This window comes from Podarcis vaucheri, assembly GCF_965113315.1.
Source record: "Podarcis vaucheri genome assembly, chromosome: 5".
In the NCBI taxonomy this organism is placed as follows: domain Eukaryota; kingdom Metazoa; phylum Chordata; class Lepidosauria; order Squamata; family Lacertidae; genus Podarcis; species Podarcis vaucheri.
In genome coordinates, this window is record NC_138763.1 from 61877428 (window position 1) to 61887721 (window position 10294).

Genomic DNA, 10294 nt, shown 5'->3' on the forward strand with positions numbered 1-10294 from the left:
TGACAGATGCTAGGCATTATTTAACAGAACTGAGGAATATGTGATCATTGCTAAAGCTGTCACACTTTATATATATCTCGTAAAATAATTGTGCAGACTCAAAAGGCTTGGTTAACACTTAACACAACAAATTTTTAGGTCACAATATAAAACATGACATTAATTTACTGCTACTGTACTTCAAAATGCCTGAACACAAAGCAGTGTTGCCTATTGGGTGGTAGTGGAAAGGGATTTATTACTGTCATTGTGAGTTAGAATTTCAGGTTTTAATTTCAAAGACGCTTCCTTGTTTTCAGATGGGAAAGACAGGAGACATTCGTTAGATTGCTTTGCAATACCACCTTTGGCTTTTGCAAAGAGAAAAATGACAGACATCAGAAGTAGCTTTGCATTAAGGTAAGGCAAGGAATAATTTCAGCTAATGGATGATTACATTCCATTTACATATATTTTTCCTCTAATTATTTTGTGCACAAAAATCATTGCCCTGCTAAATGATGTGAAGCCTTTTCTACAGTGAAGCGCTAACAATTTGCCTGGCTCATGTGTGTAATTAGTTTAATTAGCACTGTAATTTTAATGGGAGTAACAATGTCTACTGTGTGTGCTTTCTTCCTTGCTGGACACAGCTGAAAGCTGTATTTCTCATTTCAGCAGATTCTTTAAGTGTTGTAGCAATTACATTTTATTTGTGTGAAATCTGAATAGAACAAAAGCATTCTACCTTGTTCGTAGTGCTCAGGTTTGTTCCTTTCAGATTAATTATACATGCTCACTTATCTGTATTTAGGGAAAGAGCTAAAGTGCTGCGAATATCCACCATCATAGGCACATCAGTAGCTTTTTAAGACATGTTGCTCAAGAAGGAGAACTCCTTAAACATGCATTAAGGCACATCAGAATTTGTCTGCTGCAACATCACCTTAAAGCATGTGATGATCATCTGCCCTGCAGCAGATAAATGGAAATGTGCTTATTTAGTATTAAACATTCTGGTTCTTGTGATGTGGCTTGCTGCAAGAAAGCTTTATGCTACAATACTTCAGAATGTTCCTCCAGGATTTTTTTTGGTAACTTTTTCTTACTGCAAGAGACTAATACAGCTAATCCCTTTAGAAGTAATGTTTTGTCTTTCTGACGTAAGGAGTCCCAAAATGGGCAGGGAAGATGGTCAGAGCTGATTCAAAGCATTTTGCTGCTCGAGTTGAAGTACAAAGTGGAGCCTCCCCTCATTCCATACACTAAAGCCAACTCAACTGGAAGCTTAATTTTACCACACCTGAAGGCAGCACCTCTGTTCTTCAGCATCTCATTGCTGCTGCCCAAGCATCAGCCACCAGAAGCAGCTGTCTCACTCTGCCTATTAGTAGGGGTGATTCAGATAAAACTATAGATGCTTATCACACCTCCTACCTTTTGTATTGATAGGGTGGTGGTGATGGTCCATGGTTTCCCTAGCCAATGGCCTTAAATTGCAGCAAAACAGTCCTGTTCCTGGGACCATATTTCCACGTGCCACTATAGTAACAGCTATGGACCATAAATGCACTCCCAACTCAGGAGTGGCACAAATATGCAGGAAAAATCATTTGGCAACTGGGAAAGAAGCACTGCAGCAGCTGTGCAAATAGCAGAGCAGGCGGGAGCTGTGCTAGGCATAGCTGTCAACTTACAGATTTGAAAATAAGGGACCAGCAGCCAAAATAAGGGATTTTCCGGGCATAGGTATGTTCAACTTCTGAGCCCCTCCGAGCCAAAGGCAGAAAGCCCAGCCAGCAGCCAAACAAAGCCTCAAGCCTCAAGGAAAACCACCGTCACCTCTCCGTTGGGAAGTGCTGAGCAAAGGCGAGTCCCCAGGCAATGCAGCCGATTTGATCAGCACAAGGTATGCAAGCTCCACCCCCCAGTCATTCTTACACTTCTTATTGGGTGAGCAACGCAGCCAAGCAACACAGTTGGAGCCTCCCTCCTCCCTGGCCAGCAGGGAGGGAGGGAGAGCTGCTTCCTTTGAAACCCGGGAAATTTAAGGGACATCATCAATAAGGGACAGCAGCGGGCCATGGTGCTGGCATAAGGGCCTGTCCCGCCAAATAAGGGACACTTGACAGCTATGGTGCTAGGCTATGTGTGCTGAACCATCTCATGCCAAAGTGCCTACTGGAGAGATCCCTAAGTTCTGCCCTTTGCTTTGTACAGGGGAAAACACCAAGCAATAGCATAGACTACATCATTCCTCCAGCGATGACAGGTCTCACAGGCAAAGCTTATACTTGCAAGGTTCTAATGCATTCATGAAGGCCCAAATCCTGGCACAGGTCACATACACACCATACTTCTAGAGTACATTTCACATACTCGGCTCCCACCCCCCCGCCAAAGAATCCTGAGAGTTCCTGGAAGCTACACAGAGCTATTTCCCAGCAGAAATAACAATCCACAGTTCCCAGGATTCTTGGGGGGAGGCTATGGATTTTGAATTTGCATTGTATGTGTTTTAAATGTATGGTGCAAATGCCCTCCCCACTGCCTGAGCACACACATTCATTTCCTTCTCCTTGCCGTGTTGTGTGAATGGCATTAGGTAGGGTTTTCTGCAACTCAGAAAGTCTTGCATACTTTGTTAATCAGATATTGGTTGAACTAATTATATTTGTGTACAAAAGAGAGAGGCCAGCCTTTCCCGCTCCAAAGAGAAGAAACTAGCATTTGTAAACTGCACAATAAAATGTACATGCCAGCATCCTCATTCAGACACTATCAACTCCTTCTACCATACTGCAAAATCCAAAATAAGGCATTACTTGAATAGATACAGAGAACTGAAATGCACCCACACTTTAGGCTACTTTTATTTTCACAGCATCCAAAGAATCCGCAAGATATCACAGCTGATCTCCTTCATTAGGACCTAAAGACCATTTCATTTTGCAAGGTTAAATCTGACCTGCAGGTATTTGTTGTAAATAAAATAGCCGCCTTGTTGTTTTGTTTATGTCTTGGCTGCGATAAAAGTCATATTGTGCTTAATGTTACACTCCTGTTGAGTGGAGAGATAATGGTATCAATACAGAGACTGCAGAAATGGAAGATTTTATTTCTGGAATCACTGACATTAATAGCTGTTTTATGTTGCGTACAAACAAATTGAATCATAGCTTTGTGAAGATAGTGTTATGTTCCCCTGGCCCATGCCGATTCCTGCATGCTGTGCTGAAGAATGCTTCTGATGCAGTAACAACTGAATATATTTGGGTTTGTTCCCCAGAAGGTTGGACGCAAACCAACGGATTCAAACTGCAAGACAAATGATTTGGAATAAATATTGCGAAGAACCCCTTTGATGGAACAGTGGAACAGAAGGCCTCTGAAGGTGGTACATTCTCCATCGTTACAAATTTTTAAGCAGAAACTGAATGATGACCTACCAGGGATGTTGTGGTAGTAGTTTTCCTGTCCGGGGTGGGGTGGGGGTGGGGTTGCCAGCTGAATTTTGACATTGCTTTAATGATAATCTATAATTATAGTGGATTGCTTTTTAAATGGAAACCGGTCAGGTTTTATCTAGTAAGGGTGTAAAACAGGTATCTGTTCATTTCACAAAGTGGCTTGAGTCAATGGAGTAAAAATAAGGATGCGCCACTCAGTCTATTTCTAGTCTGTGTCACTTTTACATGTGTGTACCCACAAGTCTGATTTGTCCTGTTTTTATATTAATTTGCATTTTTTAAAAAATCTGCGTGAAAATTCAAATTAAAAATTCAAGTTAAACCAGCCTTGTAAATAAGCCTGCAGAAGTTACTAGCCTGAAAATGTGTTTACTAGCTTGGGAGGGAGAGAGTGCCACCTCACTTGCAGCAACCAACTGCATTTATATGCAGGGCATGGAGCCAAGTTCCAATTCACACATTAAGTCCTGAAGGTGCAAATCAGTTCTTATCAAACTTGGCAAAGAATAGACTTAGCCATCATCCCTAGGTAAAATGGATGCAGGTAGATATGTGTAGCATCACAGTAGCAGGCTATGCTTTGACCTTTTGTGCTTTCATTAAATTGTCTACAGGGAGCCCCTGCACTTATGCAAAGGATATAGATGTTCCAGTGGATGGGTCAAGTACACATTACTGCTTACTTCACACACACACACACACACACACACACACACACACATTCAAATACAGTTTTACCCTTAATGAATTTTTAAAAGGGCTTTGGTTTGAAACAAATGTGAAGGAGTTGGGTGAAACTCAACTGTTCTAGCTTAAACAGTTTGCGGAGCACAGATGAAAATGGAATTGAAAAAAAAGTACAGTGGTACTTCGGTCTATGAACAGTCCTGTTAATGAACTATTCGGGTGATGAACTCTGCAAAACCGGAAGTAGGTTTTCCGGCTCGCGAACTTTGCCTCAAAAGTCGAATGGTGGAAGGGCATCGGTGGCGGGAGGCCTCAGTAGGGAAAGCGCGCCTCGGGTTGAGAACACTTAGGTTTAAGAACGGACCTCCGGAACGGATTAAGTTCGTAAACCGAGATACCACTGTAGTAGTTACCTTTTGAATATACAAAAACTGTGATATCTACTCATGTCCAGAACAGGTAGAATGGTGGCTTTAATACTCAGTTTATTATGTGCACAGCAACTACAAACCCCTGCTTCCATTTGCATGCCTCCCAGTCATCTTCTTCTGCTCGTGGATAACCTTAATTACTTTGCTTCATTTCTCTTGCTTTCTAAAAACGTTACCAAACATCACAGTTAAGCACTGCTACTGCCATGGCATTCACTGTTCCATGTCAGTTTGGATGATGTTTTCCTGTCAGTACCTGACTGCATCTTCCTCTTGAGGAACTGGAGGCATGATGAGGAGCGTCTTGTTCAGCGATGTGATATCCTCCTTGGCACCTCCAGTTCCTTGACAGCAATGCCTACCGAACACCTGACATCATGCCAGACTGATGCGGTCCCAACAAGGCATGACAGCAGGTGGCAGGACAACTGTTCTTCTTGATGATAAATAAAAATATGGGTTTACTTTGAAGTTTCAATTGCCCACAATTCTTCTCTTCCATGTTTTCTTGCTGATCCCCACCATTACACTGAACAAGAACAGAACATCTTCAATGGAAGGGCCTGATGGACAATTTATGGGTCCAACAAATCACTATACAGGAGAGACAATATTATGGAAATATGCAGGAGAGACAATGCTAAGGAAACCCAAACTCTCTTTTTGTGCAGTATTATTTCTTAGATTCCCCACCCCCTGCTGGGTAAGTAATATTTTACTTTGTAGATGATCGTACCTGCTTGATATATCAGTTGCACTGGTGCAGTCATGCTAAATGTGACACTAAGTGGGCTAATTTTTTTACAGCAGGGTTTCATAATCCAGTGGACATTGCACAGGCATGCTCAAAACACACACTGTGGTTAAGGCCAATTTCAATATGAAAGCAGCTACGTGGGATACTGTATTCTGTATGGGGAAGTAGTTTCAGTGCACCTGAACATCATGTTTAAATAAGGTCTGGGATGTGAATGACTGAGGACTGTATAAAATATTATTATTGAGATGGGATTCCTGAGAAGATATTGTGGGTCCTGGAACTACAAGGCTGTGTTGATAAAAGTGCCCTCACTTGGGAATGTTGGCAGGCATTTCTTGGTATAGAACTAGTCCCGTACTGACAGTTTTTCACTGGAGTCTCATCCAGGGATGGCTGTGGGAACAATGTTCTCACATAGGGAAAGAGTGAATGAGGCCTAAGAAAGATAACTTTCTCTGAGGGGGAAAAAAACCACAATTCTGTTAATTATAGATGGGGGGGCACCACACCAATTGTTTCACTTTATTTCTCATAATTTTATTTATTTCATTTCTTTCTCAGAAACAAATTCCACTGAATTCTACTCCCAGCTAACCATGCATAGGACTGCAGCCTAAGTCTGTTTTGTGTTTATCATGCAGCAGCATACCTGTTTACAAGTGTTTATTGGATTAAACAATTAGAAAATATTTATCCCTTTAGTGTTGTTGGTTTTTTTTTTGCAGGATTAATATGTTTGCTACATAGAGATCATTTTAATCCTATCCCAAGCCCATTAGCAATTATCAGGAAGCTGGTGGATTTTGTTTAACTAGCCCAGCTTAGTTTAGAAACCATGTTTTCCATTCTAAGTCTTATCATTAATAACTCTGTCAAATAAATTAGCACTTAACCCGCTACCCTCCCCCTGGCTAATCCTGAAACATTCAGAGTATGTGACCTTTCGAAATGTACACATGGAACCTATAAGCAGCAACACTGGTACAGCACTTCATTAAATCAGTCTAAAGGGCCTCAGTTTCGTTTTGCACTAATCAGAGTGTGTTGGAGGCAACAAGCCTCTGAGAATAGCAGTTGCTGGAAATCACAAGTGATAAAGTACTGTTGCACTCACGTCCTGCTTGAGGGTTTCCCATAGGCATCTGGTTGGTCACTATGAGAATAGGATGCTGGATTAGATGGTCCAATGGCCTGATCCAGTCACTGAGAATCTTGGGAACTATGATTTCTTTAAAAAGCTGGGGATTTTAGTTCTGTGAGGTAAGCACCATTAACTAACTATGGTTCTCAGGTTGTTTCTTTTTGAGGAAGCTATAATTGGTATATAAGTGTGCTTTAAATCTATGGTGTGGCTAGGACCTAATTTTGCTTCCTGCTCGGTCATTGATTAAAGGCTGTTATTTGTTCTGTGATGGCTCATTTATTCATAAATGTAAGGGACTACTTGTGGCTGCGGTGGATGAGTGATGGACGCAAGTTAACCACAAAGACAGCTTGTCATCCCCAAGTATGCATGGCAATTTTTTTTAAAAAAATCCATCTGTTCCTTCATACCTCGTTCACCTTTACCTGCAGATTCATTTGCAGTGTCTTGAGTGCTGTTTAAAACAACAGCACTATGTGCATGCGCGCACACACACACCTACTACACAAACACACATTTGCCAGGCTAGATATCATGCAAGGCTCTTTGAAAATTTCAGTGGAAATCAATGCACAAACAAGTTGAAAAGGAATATTGAACTAGAGATATCCTAAGGGAACCATTTGTTGTGACTTCACAGGTACTTTAGCAGTCTAGGATGGCATATGTCAACCCGCACGCTTTGTTGGAGTGATGAACACAGGAATATCAGCTACTCTTTGCACATGGCAGGGGTACAAACCAATTTTAATAGCATATCTAGACATTCCTAGAGGATCCTTTTGTTAACAGCATTATATGTTATAAATAATAGATGCATTAACAATAATTTCTGCCCGCCAGGTAAGTCTAAAAGAACTGAAACCAAGAAGAATAATTTACCTGGTGGAAAATAAACTGACAAAATATCAAACAACTTGTGGCTTCTTTTTTAAAACACACACACGCACAAAATTAAACTCATCGCCAGCTAGAATTGGTGTATCACAATCTACTGCTATCCATTTCCAGTTCTTATAGAGGTATTTGCCCTTTCTTGGCCTTGGAGAATCAGCACGGTAGCCTTGAAGATGGATTCAATTAACAAAAGTGATAGATTCTGACCTTTTGGCGACTGTTGTTCTATCCTTGATTCAACTGTTGTTCTATCCTTGATTTTTTGAATCAATACGAACTAAAAATATAAGCAACCCAACCGCTGTAGCTAGAAAAAAACACAAGGAAACAACTCCTGGAAGAATTGTATGTTACCTTTATAGCGTGAACCCATATCATACTGAACCATGTGATTGTATTGTTCTTTGAAGCTCAGCTCCAAGCCAACAGCATTCAAGGCTTTGCCTGTCAAGGTCTACTGTAATACCAGAACAGATCAACAACTACTTCCTGCCAGACAACACTTGGAGCCTGGAGGCTGGATAGGTGGCTGTTCCCCATTCTGTTCCTTTATTGTTTCAGAATTTTGATCTAACTGCATTCTGTTACTCTGCTAATCCTTAATTCTCTTTTAAGTAAAATAATACTTTTCACCATCAGATAATTTGCACCTTTATCTTTGTACAGTACTAATGAGCACAAGCATATCGAGAAAAACACAGCAAAAAATGCAGTCTTGGTCTAATTGTACATAATATGATTGCACTGAGATTCTTTCGTGTTGTGTTTTACAAAAAACCTACCGTGTGAATACATCAATGTACAGAAAGGCTAAATATGTGAGGGTCACACTGAGCCCCAAGATTCTCCTTGTATCTGCAGTAGCTTTTTTTAAAAAAAATATATATATTCCAGTCTGTTTCTGAGTCCATCTATGCTCCCTCCATTTTGATCTATAATTCAGATACTGAGCTGTTCTATGTAAAATAAAGCTGTGTTTCCCATTCACCATAATGGGGAATCTAAAAAATGACTATAATTCCTCCCCCCACTTTTGGCCAAAGTGAATGAAAAGAATAGGCACAGGAGGTCCTCCAGAGTAGATTTAAGCCTTCTAAATTGCAGACAAATATGTTCAGGGTCTTTTTGAAGGCGAACTAAAAGGAATTCAATTTCATAATCCCTCAGGAGGAAGAGGGTGGGGCTTTATCTTTTGCTTTTTCTTATCTTACAGTAACGAACAGGGGCTCAGTGGTGTGAGTTGTTCCTTGCACATTTATTTATTTAAGCTTTACATTGACCCTTTCCTCCCAGTGCTTGTAGGTGTCTTCCAATACAATGTGAGGCTGTCTAGAATGTTGTCTGCAGAGTTCTGAAGATCTCTGATGGGTTTCTTAGTTAAAGCAGAGCTTGTAGGATTTTTTTTAGCAAACTTAAATGCTGTTGAATGGTTGTTTTTTTAATATAAAAAACCCACATCTGCTGCTGTGCTTTAAACCCCCCCCCCCCAAAAAAAATCTTCAGTACCTTGTAGGCATCATTTTGGAAAGGTTCTCCAGGGCTCATGGACCTAGATAAAAATGAGATAAATGGAAACAAACAATCATATATTGAAGAAAAGGACAGAGGTTTCTTGGGAGGTGGGAAAGACCCCCAAATCACTCAAATTTGCCTTGTTATTGTCCCCACCCAGAGCTGATCATGCACCCTTAAAATATATGAAAAGACTGAATGTTGAGGCAAACAGCTCATGTACAATGTTCCTTACAAACTTTCGGAAATATTAAAAAATAAATGAAACTATGTAAGAATCCTAATACATGTTCCAGTTAAAACACCAGAATTACTCACTGTAATTCGGTGAGTAGAATTTTTGACTCACCCCTAGCTAAGAACATGAATCCTGCGATTACATGGTTTCTGGATGTGACAGACTATAAGTGACATTGTAGATTTAATTTGAAGTGCTGGGGAAATTGTGTCATTTATTTAATGTCTGTTAGTGCTGAAGGGCTTTGGGACACTTGTGTATTTTCTCCCTTACTTGCTCCATGGAAACATGAGTGTTGAGCTGGAGCAGGCCTACAAATATTCTACAGATATGCAGAACTACATATTTTACCTGTTCCCATACTTGACTTCGCTGAGGTAATGTGAATAATGTATATATGTGTGTGCGCACACACACATCCCATTCGCACACGACCATGTTTGTGCACTGTGAAATCAATCGATCGATCGATCGATCGGCCTTGTCTCGCCAGGGGCTGCTGCCCAAGCAAGGGAAGGCAGCCTTTGATTGAGGCATGGGGGCAGGAGTTGTCTTCTCTCCACCTCCACCATATATCTGCGCCCCCATCCTGACATCAGTTCGCCCTTCTTAGCCATCGCCCTTTGTGGCCAGCCACCACTGCATGCACTGGCTCCCGTAGGGCAGACGGGGAGGTAGGCAGGCTTGGGAAAGGATGGGCAGCGGCCCCAAGCGATTTCCAGTGTGAGCCTCTCTCTCTCTTCCCCATGCACCCTCACTTATTCACACAGGGCCCCAGAATGTAACTCCCCACTTAAGTGGAGGGACACTTGTATTTCATAAGCCTTCCTGCACAGACTCTACAGGGACATTTATCTTTCCACAGATATCATTCTTTTGTACCCAACTGGAGGGGGGGGGAACAAATCAATTGAAATGGAGCGGGCGATAACAACAACAACAACATTAATAATAACTTAATTTATATCCCACCCATCTGGCTGGGTTTACCCAGCCACCCTGTGCTGCTTACAATATATATGAAAACACGACAAAACATCAAACATTAAAAAACAAAATACCCTATACAAGAAACAAACAAGCAAACAAACCAACAAACCAATAAATCAATAGAAACCAATAATAATAACAACAATAATAATAACAAACAGTTTACAGTTATACCCAAATTAAAAC

The 10294-nt window shown here is 41.0% G+C and overlaps 1 long non-coding RNA gene across 1 annotated transcript; it reads left to right on the plus strand.

Annotated features, from left to right (window-relative positions):
- Positions 1–296: 296 nt before the first annotated feature.
- Positions 297–10056, plus strand: LOC309533736. Its single transcript, XR_014220440.1, has 3 exons — positions 297–399; positions 3269–3373; positions 7779–10056. It is a non-coding gene; the product is annotated as an uncharacterized lncRNA (long non-coding RNA).
- Positions 10057–10294: the final 238 nt, after the last annotated feature.